Source organism: Phaethon aethereus, assembly GCF_964289735.1.
Source record: "Phaethon aethereus genome assembly, chromosome: 2".
In the NCBI taxonomy this organism is placed as follows: domain Eukaryota; kingdom Metazoa; phylum Chordata; class Aves; order Phaethontiformes; family Phaethontidae; genus Phaethon; species Phaethon aethereus.
In genome coordinates this window covers 30,447,528-30,459,966 of record NC_138582.1, presented here as the reverse complement: position 1 = coordinate 30,459,966, position 12,439 = coordinate 30,447,528, and positions in this window count along the sequence as shown.

Here is a 12,439-nt window from a genome sequence, read left to right as displayed (position 1 = left end):
AATTCAAAATAGTTAAAGAAAACTCTTAAACTTTCTAAAATAATCTATATTTTATTGTCCGTAACATCAAGGATCCTTTCTTGTTCATCCGTAGTGGTCTCCTTTGTGAAAGAATATATTAGATTTTAATTATGCCACTCCTCAACCAATATCCCAACCTTCCCATAAATTGAGATTCCTATGGCTTGAATCTCAACTAAAAATGTTGAGACTGAAAAATCCTTGTTGATTTTTACTTGGATTGTGATACTTTTTCCTAGGTCCACCATTTTTTAATAAAGACTTGTCTGGAAATGCACAGAAATACTTTAGCTTCAATAAGACCAAAGTTCAATAAGACCTCAATTTGGTTTCACGTCTGGTTAAAGTCCAGAGCTTAGGTATGTCTTTGTCTATCTTCTCTGGCATGGATCTAGTAAGTGTAATCAGTCTGTGCCAAACGCATCATTTTGGGCAAGATTTAAATATGGCAACTGCTTTCTTCTGAAGTATATCATTATTTACAGGAGATCAGAGGTATAAAGCATGCATTCAGGACAAAGAAGATTGAACTTCAGTTCCTTCTGGTCAGGAAATTCAAACTCAAATCTCCAGTGAGTTTACCTTATGCACTAGGTTATGGGATGGGGAATATGTGTTTTCTATTCCACAATAAAACAAAGAAAACAAAGGTTTGTTAAGATAAAAAGACCAAATGAAAGTGCCACCCTCCTGCTGAGAAAGTGAAATTTCTTTTTTTTGTGTCAACACAAATTCAGGTCCATTCTTCAAAATTTGTTTAGTCATTTACATCAGTTATCTGATAAATACTATGAAAACATTTAGGCAGCATCAAGTTTATGTGTAAGTACATTATCATTAAGCCTGTGTCCAAAGAGGAGAACCATTTTCTTTACGCTTTAAACAAAAAGCATTTTCTGCTTCTGACATCCTAGAAGATGTCCAGTGAAGGATGCTGGACTGTGGACTGGGACAGATGTTCCATGATAACACTGAGAATCTTTAAAACCTTTGAAATGAAACACGTAACAGGGAGAAGACAGAGCCTGGATCCACCCTGCAATAATGTGAGTAAAGTATTTGACTTCATTAAATATATTTTAGCAGTGTATTCAGGCGTATCACAGAAAAATAAAATTTTTTAGAATGAAGTTCAATTAAGAGATGTGTCATAATTCAGAAATTTGGGTGGTGTTTAGTGGATTGTACATAATAAAGGCTAAGGGGGAAAAAGAAAAGAAAGATACAAATGGGAGAATGAGGCTCCAGTCATGCATGGACCAACGCGTGATTGGCACTTTGATGGAAGATATGAGATCCTCATATTAACTGGCCTGATTATGATCTCAGCTCCTCTGCTATAACTGTTTACTTTGACAGAACTACTCTTTGTTTAGTGACAAGAGAGATCAGAGCTAAGACTCTTGTGTGAGCAGAGATTAGTGATGTGTAAAGATTACAAGAATAAACAAAGATTTTATTAGCTGAGTGGTACCTGGATGTTTAGAAAGTTTAGGAAGTTTTGTTGGTTAAACTGGCGAACGACACTGCTGCTCCAGTCAGGTGCAGCGTAACTCCCGACCCACTCCTACAGCTGTATTTAGCAAAGGTCAGAGTCTCTAAAGTATTTTATTTACTAACCCCTGTCTTATTCTTCGAGTATTTATATGTTAGGTGCTTTAATGGGGTCGTGAAGAGCCACTTTTTCCCTTAGTTTTCCCCTGAGGTACCACTTTTACCACTGAATCGTTGTAGACTGAGATTTAGGAAATCTCCATCTCCCCTGCCATGCCTTGTTACAAGCTGCAGCTTTCCTTGCTAGTCCTTCATCCCTGGGGATGGCTGCATCCGTACAGAGCCTGGCTGTGCAGCGCAGAGACAGGAAAACTTGTTACAACTTGGTACTCGGGGGGAAACAGGAGGAGATAATGCAGGATGTTTTTTACAAAATTGCCAACTCTATGTGGAGGAATGCCTTGCTTATTCAGTCATATTACATGTAACAAGACTTAAAATAGATTTGGGACCATAGATTTAGAAAAAAGAATCACACTTATTAAAAATTCATAAAATAAATTATTAAAATTTATTTAACAGTAAAGAATCTACTAGCAGTTTCAGCATCTAAGCTGTCCTTCAAAGTTTGCTAAATGGCTGGAAAAATCATTTAGGAACTGGAGTGTCTTTGGGAACTTTTGGAGCTGCAAGTTTCAGAAGGTGTTTGCTGAAGTCATTCAGGTTAGGGTTTGGGGCAAGGCTTCTCTTCTTCAATCCCACGTGAAATTATCTGCATTTCTCTTTCCTGTTTATTGCCTGGTTGTCATTTCCTGTGAATTAGCACCAGGACTTCGTGTTTTAACACCAGCTGGCAACTAAGCACCACGCAGCTGCTCACTCCCTGGTGGGATGGGGGAGAGAATCGGAAGAGTGCAAATGAGAAAACTCATGGTTTGAGATAAAGACAGTTTAACAGAGAAAGCAAAAACCACACATGCAAGCAAAGCAAAACAAGGAATTAATTCACCACTTCCCATGGGCAGGCAGGTGTTCAGCCATCTCCAGGGAAGCAGGGCTCCGTCACGCATAACAGTTACTTGGTAAGATAGAGTCCATCACTCCAAATATCCCCCCTCCCCTTCCTTCTTCTTTTCCCCAGCTGTATATACTAAACATGACATCATATGGTATGGAATATCTCTTTGGCCAGCCTGGATCAGCTGTCCTAGCTGTGTCCCCTCCCAGCTTCTTGTGAACCCCCAAACTTCTTGCTGGCAGGCCAGCATGAAGCACTGAAAAGTCCTTGACTGCTTACCAACAACTGAAATCATCAGCATGTTATCAACATTTTCTCATGCCAAAGAGAGCACAGCCTCACACTAGCTTCTATGAAGAAAATTAACTCTACCCCAGCTGAAAACAGGACAAGGATATAATCATCCAACACAGGGAACCAATTCCTTTTCTTTCTCTCTCTCTTCTTAAGTCTCTTGATTAATATCTGTGCACCTTAATTAGCACATTCCTGGCTTCAGGCTTCTTTCTTCCATTACTGACTTTTGAAACTGATAAAATAGTGTTATGAGAAATATTTATGTATGCTTTTCCTACTGGATATATAATTATAATTTTTTCTGTGAGCTTTATGTAAATATTAAACATGAGATAGCAGGTGGTGAAACTGGGAATAGGTTGTTCTGAATAACAATCCCCCACCCTCCACTCCTGTAGTTTTAGGGGGACTCTCGGGGCCCTGCCTATTGCAGTACCAAAACAGAACCTACATGCCAAAACAGTGATTCTCATAAGCCATCAGTTTGTAACCGTGAGATGTTCAATCTGTCAAGAGAAAATGCTTTAGAATAACACCAGTTAATAAAAAGTCTGGGATTTTATTTACTCGCTCCTCCATTTCAAACTGGAAATGTGTGCTCTCCTTCATCTCTTTCCTGATAGTACTCTACCATGTGCTTGGTCTTCTCTTTGTCATAGATTCATAGAATCATAGAACAATTTAGGTTGGAAGGGACATTTCAAGGTCATCTAGTCCAACCCCCTTGCAGTGAGCAGGGACATCTTCAACTAGAGCAGGTTGCTCAGAGCCCCGTCCAACTTGACCTGGAATGTTTCCAGGGATGGGGCATCTACCACCTCTCTGGGCAACCTGTGCCAGTGTTTCACCACACTCATTGCGAAAAATTTCTTCCTTATATGTAGTTGAAATCTATCCTCTTTTATTTAAAACCATTACGCTGTGTCTTATCTCTACAGGCCCTGATAAAAATTCTGGCCCCATCTTTCTCATAGGCCCCCTTTAAGTACTGGAAGGATGCAATAAGGTCTCCCTGGAGTTTTCTACAGGCTGAACAACCCCAACTCTTTCAGCCTGTCCTCATAGGAGAGGTGTTCCATCCCTCTGATCATGTTGGTGGCTCTCCTCTTGTCCCTGTCTTTCCTGTGCTGAGGGCTCCAGAGCTGGATGCAGGACTCCAGGTGGGGTCTCACCAAAGTGGAGTAGAGGGGCAGAATCACCTCCTTGGACCTGTTGGCCAAGCTTCTTTGGATGCAGCCCAGGAGATGGTTGTCCTTCTGGGCTGCAAGCATGTGCTGCCGGCTCACATCCAGCTTTTCATCCACCAGTACCCCCAAGTCCTTCTCAGCAGGGCTGCTCTTAATCCCTTCATCCATATCAGCCTGTATTGATACAGGTCGGGTTGCCCTGACCTATGTGCAGTACCTTGCACTTGGCCTTCTTGAAGGTCATGAGGTTCACATGGGCCCACTTCTCGAGCTTGTCCACGTGCCTCTGGATGGCATCCTGTCCCTCAGGCGTGTGAATTGCACCACTCACCTTGGTGTCAGCTGTAAACTTGTAGAAGGTGCCCTCGATCCCACTGTCTCTGTCATTGATGAAGATATTAAACAGTACTGGTCCCAGCATGGACCCCTGAGGGACACCACTCGTCACCAATCTCCATCTGGACGTTGAGCCATTGACCACTACCCTCTGGATGCAACCATCCAACCGATCCCTCATCCACCCAACAGCCAACCCATCACGTTCATATGTCTCCGATGTAGAGAGAAGGATGTTGTGTGGGACCGTGACAAAGTCTTCCTCTGCTGGAGCTGGAATATATAAATGCTTCAGTCTTGTATCTTGAGAAATGTCTGTCAGGAAGTGTTTTGGTTGCTGGTATGATCATTTTGGTGCCCCTCCTCTGGAATTGCTCCAACAGGTCCATGTCAAAATCTCATATATATAGGTTTTTTTCAACAGCATAATCCTTTTAAAATTCATTTGTCCTGGCACTACTGTTCCTCTTCATCTCTCATATCTTCATTTTGAGTCTTTTGACTTTTTTCTTTGGAGGCAGTGTCCTATCCTACATAAGACACTTCTGAAAACACTATCCTTCGGTTCTAGTGTTTTAACAGAGTGTTATGAGGAAACAGCAGGATGCTAATATTTGATTTACATGCAGCAGACACAGTTTGAAAGCCTGCTTCTGCTTGTGGTGTTTCCACGCATATACGCCCTTGCTTGACGAATGCTCCTAGCACAGGCTAGTCTTCGGAAGCGTGCCACTATGCAAGAAAACAGTCAGTGACCTCTAGGTTAAGAAAGGAGACTTCAAAAGATACTTACTATATGAAACCCAGGATCTGCAAATGCAGTTATGTTTCAACACCCCACCTTGCACTCCACTTCCCCCAGGCTTGAATCCTGCTCCCTGCTGTATGTATCTGCAATACTGCAGGCTCTGACATCTTAGTCTCTGCTCAGAGCCTGGACCTTCTCCCTGCCCAGCGTCCTCTCTGCACATCCACTGCTGCCATGTTAAGTGATGTGCATGAGACAAAGGGCTCTGGCCCCAACACTGGCACTGCGGCCACTTAGACCCCAGGCCAGCATTGAGGACTGTGACATAAACCACCAGACTGATGCTTTTCTAACACAAGCTAAAATCTAATCCTCCTAATATAATCTAAATCCTCCTTTCATGCACCATGATGAAGCACAATGATGGCACAAGGATGTCACTGACTGGGAGGATCATATCTGAAACCTTTCACCTAAAATAAGTGAATATTTAGTATCCTAACTAAACTGAGGTCTAGATGTTATAGAGGATTGAAGATACACAATTTTGCCAAAAGAAATACTTCTAGGAACCTGAGTCAGCAGTTCCTTTTGAGAAAATTATTTATCTTCTATGAAATTCTTTAGAATACTTGAAAAATAACTAGGATGTTATTCAAAATTTAGGTGATTTGTCAACTTTAAAATCACATTCCTGCTTATGTTCTTTGTTTTCTACAAGTAACAGCATGTTTTTTATAATCAAGGGAGCAAGAAAATAATTACCTTCTACCTCTTCTGAATTCATTATGGAATTGTGGCCCATTGACAGGTTTTCCATGATCAGTTATCCTCAATGTTTGTTCTGATCATTGAAACAGAAGTGGGAAAAAGAGAGGAACTTCTACATTAGGAAAAAAACAAAACAAAACAAAATCTTAAAGATGTCTTGGTTTTAGACTCAATATATAGTACCTAAACTGGCTCTTGGCTCTTATTTTTTCTTTCATTTGAAACTAAGGATATGTCAAGGTCAGATTCTCTTGATGTCTCCTTTCTTCAAATAATTTGAAAGACTTTTATGACCACTGAAAAAATACTAAATGAAAGTGCAATTGAAGTTTGTAAAAAGGGTACATATATATTACTCCATATGATGTGTGTTTATTTTCATAAAGACTAATGTTTTATACAAAGCTTTCAAAAATCCACGAGTGCTACAAAGTCAACTTTTTATCAGAAATTTTAGCAAAAAGGAATATAGTCTCTTTGGTTTCAGATGGAGTAGGAGCAGCTATTGCTGCATTGATTCATTCAAATGCACAAAGCCAGTCCTAGTAATAACCATATTCCTATTCCTTCTGCATATGCAGGACCATGATTCAGGTTGGAAGGGACCTCAGAAATTCCCTAGTCCATCCAGTCTCCTACTCAAAGCAATGTCATATGGAAAAAGACCCTCCTTATCTCCAGTCTGAACCTCTTTGTTTCTATTTATGCCCGTTGTTTCTCATCCTCCTTTCATGCACCATGATGAAGCACAATGATGGCACAAGGATATTACTGACTGGGAGGATCATATCTGAAACCTTTCACTTAAAATAATCAACAACTAGTGTTGGTTGTTTTAATATCAACCACCTGCTTGTTTAAAGGCTGTAGTAGGCTCCTTACTGTCCTTAAGATGGAGCAGCAGGTGGCCTTACCCTGGCTGCGGAGAAGAATGCTGAGGAAGCACAATTTGTTCTTATGAGCTGAAGCACCATGGCACTTTGAAATAATGAGGTTAAGACTTCTGTGTGTCTGGTGACAAAACTTGCATCCTATTCAAGAGCAATAGAAAAGGTGAGATTTTACCCTACAACCTTTTTTTTTTTTATTGCTATCAAATGGCTGCTGCTCCTTTCTAGGTCAAACATCATCTTGTACAAGCAGGATAATTATTCCACCCATTCTTGTTTGGAAACACCATGAAAATCCCTGAACAGTGAAGAATATGAGCTCTAATACTGATCGTTTTCCATCTGTTGCATCAACTTGATAAGAAGGATTAGAAAATATAACTAATTTACCAGAATTAGAATGAATTAAGTAATGAATGACAGTAACTTATGGCTAAAACCAGGGAACACTGTAACTCTGAGAAGTAAATAAACAGTTTTATTTTTAAATGCATTTGTCTTCAAAATGAGAATGCACTGTATGTTGCCAGCTTTTACAAGGATTTTATTTTGGTAATTTTTTCTCCTAGTTGAAATAATTATGACATTTACACCTTGAATGACACATATTTCTGGCATTCATCTGATATCCTTAGTGTGGCCCAATTATTTGCAGTGATGAGTCAGGGGCGACTGAATGTGTTGCATACATCCAAAGGCTAGACTAATACTGCTTTATTAGGCACAAGCTGTATGCCCAGGGACACTCAAAGCAGTTAAGCATCTGGGCCAGTTTAGGCTTTTATGTCTTCGAAACTTCTTTAAATTTTTTTGCATCTTTCCCTACACTTTTCCCAGTCTCATCAGGACAGTCTTCCATGTTTCAGTCCCAAAGTGCAGAATATGTATTAGCATATTCAGAATATAGGTCATTTTGAATGGATTTTTACAAAGTGACTTTAAGACTGAAGGATATGCAAGGTTGGTTTAAAAGGAGACACGTCCTCATCTATGTGCAAAGCCTGTTTTGGTAAAGTGAATGTTTTGTCAAGCAATAAAGCTTTACGGGCAAGTCTCTGAAAGCTAGAGGCAACACTACTATACTGATATTTTTGTATAGCCTTGAATTAAGCATGTGCACACAAATTCCTTGCGTTGAGGGTATCTGCATGCAGAACTAGGGTGCAGCAGCACTTACAGGGAGGGTGGCAGAAGGGAATAGCTGTTCCTACACTACCTGCCCAAGAGCATGCGGGCGTGTTCCCATTTGCTAAAAATGAGCTTTGTGTGTCTGCGTGTGGGTCTGCTCACCTAGGTATTGCTTGCATGTGCTGTGCATGCGCTTTGTGTACTGGGAGAACTGCTTATATTTGAACTTGGTGTTGAAACTGATTTAGTACCAAATGAAGGACTCTGTGCCTTTTTGAGATTCTATCTAGCCATTTTCTCCGTGATTGTCATACAACTCTAACTCCTGAGACTCAGTACGCTAAGTCCCTAAAATGCACAAGAGAGTTTTTGTCTATCAGTCTCTTCACCCAAAATTGGTTTGTTTGCCTGAGTGCCCTACTTTAGGGTGGTAACGGGAGCCTTGAACTCCAAATGGAACTTCAGTGCCCAGGCGAGTATGGTTATTCCAGTTCGAACTTTACAGGGGAACCCATAATACTATTTTTTTTTAGAGGAAACTTTCCTTCTGTTCTGTACACATCTTTCTCTTTTCTGAGCTCTTCAGGCCTCTATAGCCCCATTCCATTCATCTATCATAATCCTTAAAAGTTTTAGCTGAAGAGAACATAGGAGATGCTGCTTATTCAGATGACATATCACTTTCTCTGAGTTCCTGAGTTCTGACACCCCCTCTGTTTTCTGTCACATAGACTGAAATCAGTCCTTCATGGTGACCTTCTGAACATGTATCAGGGCTTGTTAGGTTTTCTTAGGCTTTTGAAAAGAGAGAAGTTTGTGCCGGGTGTTTGTCTTTGTTTATTCATTATTTTTATCTTCAAAGGAGTAAGACTGATATGTTTCTTGTTCTGTATTATTGGCGTCTTAAATACCAATAAAGTAAATTAAATTCTCTGATTCAGAAAAAGCATTTTAAAATTGGTTGCATGGAATAAGTAAACTAATGGAACAAAAATATAGAGCATAACAACTGTATTGCTGTAGGATTTTTTTAATGAGGAATAGAGTAGGCAAATGTGACATACTTGTATAATCAGTCATTTAAAGTATTTATTATAATTAAAATTGTAGAAATTATGTGGATAGTAATCAGTTTTCATTATAGTTCTTTGCACATTTCAGTGCTATAATTAGATTGTGGCATCTGTCATTGCTGATTAATTTGTAGACAGCTCTATCTTCCCATTAAGATTTACTGTGTACCAAGGCAAAATTTTCATTATTTAAAAACATGAAATAAGAAGTGGTAGTAGTTTGGGCGTATTAGCTTTTCACTTTGCAATTTTGGAATTGGGAATATCCCAGCAGGATCTGTACCATCCTCTGTGAGCAGCACTGGGTGGAAGAAGCCCAAAAAGTTCTTTTTGGGCTTAGAAAATAACAGACGTTTCTTTCTTAAAGCCTTTTGCTGTAAGCTTACACATTTTGGGCTTAGCAATCCAGGAAAATCTGTTCTAATGATAGGAAGAGAAAAACTTTATGAAATCAGGCTATGAAGAATAACATTCTCGTTGAAATTGCAAAGGATTAAAATGCCACTGGTGCTCCTGCTGTGGTCTGTAGAAGCTTGGTTTTGGCCTCAGTTGTACTAGTTTTTTTTTTAACCCATATTTGCTGTTTTGGCTGTTGTCTTGGAAAGCTTTCTGACATAAGTAAATGAAAGCTATAATGTCCCTGATCTGTTCACTCAGCTATTGGGATGCCAGAATGCTGGGCTTGCTTAATTTTTGCAACTGCATGTAATATATCTTATCTACAGAGAGATGAATACAGCTGATTGATGACCTGGGCTAGGTCTGCTTATCTACTGTGTTGTTTCTCTTATGGGCTCTGCTTGGGTTGTACTTCAGAATTTGCTGGATCTAGCAGCAAAGGTAGTTTATGAAGTAATTTATGAAGTGACTTCTTCTACTGCTTGTTCTCACCTCTCTGCAAGATTTCACAATCTTCTTGGCTGTTCTGGCAATTTTTTCTGTCTTCAGTAAAAACTGAATCACTGGGCTGATCTAAGCTAAAAAGATAACTTTCTGAAAAGGCACAAACAACATATGGGTAGAAATGGGTATGGATCAAGAAAGATGGGAACTTTTTGATCTGTTTTTTTGCCAAGACTAACATGGTGGGACTGTATGGCCCCAGTCTAGTTTTCTGTATACTATAGTAGCAGGGAAATCAGGTAGGCAAAGCCATCAAACCAAGACATACCTAGCATGTGCCATTTCCAGACTGGACATCAACCCTGACCACAGGTTCTAGGATAGTTACTTAATGGTGGAGGACCTATTTGGACTAATTTTTCCATCAGTTTCTTAATCCACCTGTGTTACTGTGGCAAAACTTTCACTTACTGACAGTTGTCTTCCCTGTACTGAAAAGAAACTTTTCAAAAAACAGGCATCTTTGCACTAGGAAATCAGGATCCAAAAGCCAAATATTCCTGGTGTAGGGCAAAGAATGATGATAACTTTCGATGCTTTCAGCTCAGAGGACTACCATAGCTGTAGCTGATGGTAGCCATGCAGCCAGGAAAACATTCCATAGGGAATGAAAGCAGCTTTTTCCCAGACCAGTTAAGGTAGTGGATTATGTTTGTACAGTTATTTTAGGGTTAGAATTGTATGGGTTGTTATTCAAAATTATGGCTTGTCTAGGTCTCATAAAAATAATTTTTTTTCTTTTTTTTTTCTTTGTCCTAGTAAGCTTTAGGTTTTCAAGTAGTGCAAGTTTACAGGTAGCTCTGGAGATCTTTAACGTTAATGAAAAAAAGATGTTCCCCAGGGCTCGGTTCTGGGGCTGGTCTTGTTCAATATCTTTACTGATGATCTGGATGAGGGGATCGAGTGCTCCCTCAGTAAGTTTGCAGATGACACCAAGTTGGGTGGGAGTGTTGATCTGCTGGAGGGTAGGAGGGCTCTGCAGAGGGATCTGGACAGGCTGGATCGATGGGCAGAGGCCAACTGTATGAGATTAAATAAGGCCAAGTGCTGGGTCCCGCACTTCGGCCACAACAACCCCATGCAACGCTACAGGCTTGGGGAGGAGTGGCTGCAGAGCTGCCCGGCAGAAAGGGACCTGGGGGTGCTGGTTGACAGCCAGGTGAATATGAGCTGGCAGTGTGCCCAGGTGGCCAAGAAGGCCAACAGCGTCCTGGCCTGTATCAGAAATAGTGTGGCCAGCAGGAGTAGGGAAGTGATTGTGCCCCTGTACTCAGCACTGGTGAGGCCGCACCTTGAATCCTGTGTTCAGTTTTGGGCCCCTCACTACAAGAAGGATGTTGAGGTGCTGGAGCGTGTCCAAAGAAGGGCAACAAAGCTGGTGAGGGGTCTGGAGCACAAGTCTTATGAGGAATGGCTGAGGGAATGGGGGTTGTTCAGTCTGGAGAAGAGGAGGCTGATGGGAGACCTTATCGCTCTCTACAACTACCTGAAAGGGGGTTGTGGCAACGAGGGCACTGGTCTCTTCTCCCGAGTAACTAGCGATAAAATGAGAGTTAATGGCCTCAAGTTGTGCCAGGGGAGGTTTAGATTGGATATTAGAAAAAATTTCTTTATTGAGAGAGTGGTCAAGCATTGGAACAGACTGCCCAGGGAGGTGGTGGAGTCACCATCACTGGAAGTGTTCAAAAAACTTGTGGATGTGGCGCTTCAGGACATGGCTTAGGAGACACGGTGGTGCTGGATTAATGGTTGGACGTGATGATCTTGAAGGTCCTTTCCAACCTTAGTGATTCTGTGATTCTGTGAAAAATTAAGTGCAATAAAACAATGAACTCAAGTTTTGAATTCTTGATTTCTGACACATTGATAGATTGTTCGGTGAGATGAGGTGAAAAAACCTAGACAGTATCAGGGAAAGAAGAGGTTAATGAGCTGTTTTTAACATCAAATTAAAGCACCTGTTTGCAATGTTCAAGCATGATACTGGCTTGCCAGCTGGAAGAAATAAAAAAGAAAGAGAAAAAAAACCTGTATTGAAGAGTGGTGAGACAAAGGCTTGTAGTGATAATGTTAAAGCAAGTCATGTTAATTTGTACAGTGTTGGCTTGGTGTTCGATATAGTCCTCTGTTAGGAAAAGGATTGTTTTTCCATTTGAGCCTTTTGTGGTGCAACTTGCATATGCTACATATAGAGTGGCAGAGCAGGTACTTAGTAAGCTTTCCAAATTGATTTGACTATGAAAAAATGTTCTGCTGCATGACTGGCACATTTTTTTAGAGTGAGGATAACATGAGTTTCTTGTGAGAGTTGGCAGGATGGGGTCCTGTTCCTCACAGATTTTCTAGGGGTGAAAATTAAAGGTGGTTTCGAGTCTCACATGCAAAGTAAGGCTCTCCTGAATGTCAGCAGGATGGAAAAAGGGAGAACCTCTTTAGCCCCAAGGTTATCTAAGGCAACACTTAACCAAAAATATTCTGCCTCCTTTGTGTTTTTTTGGGTCAATGCACTAGGAAGAAAGTGACTGTATCCTGTGCTGCTTTGGTGTTTTCTCTCTCAGCTTCTAGTTGCCCTG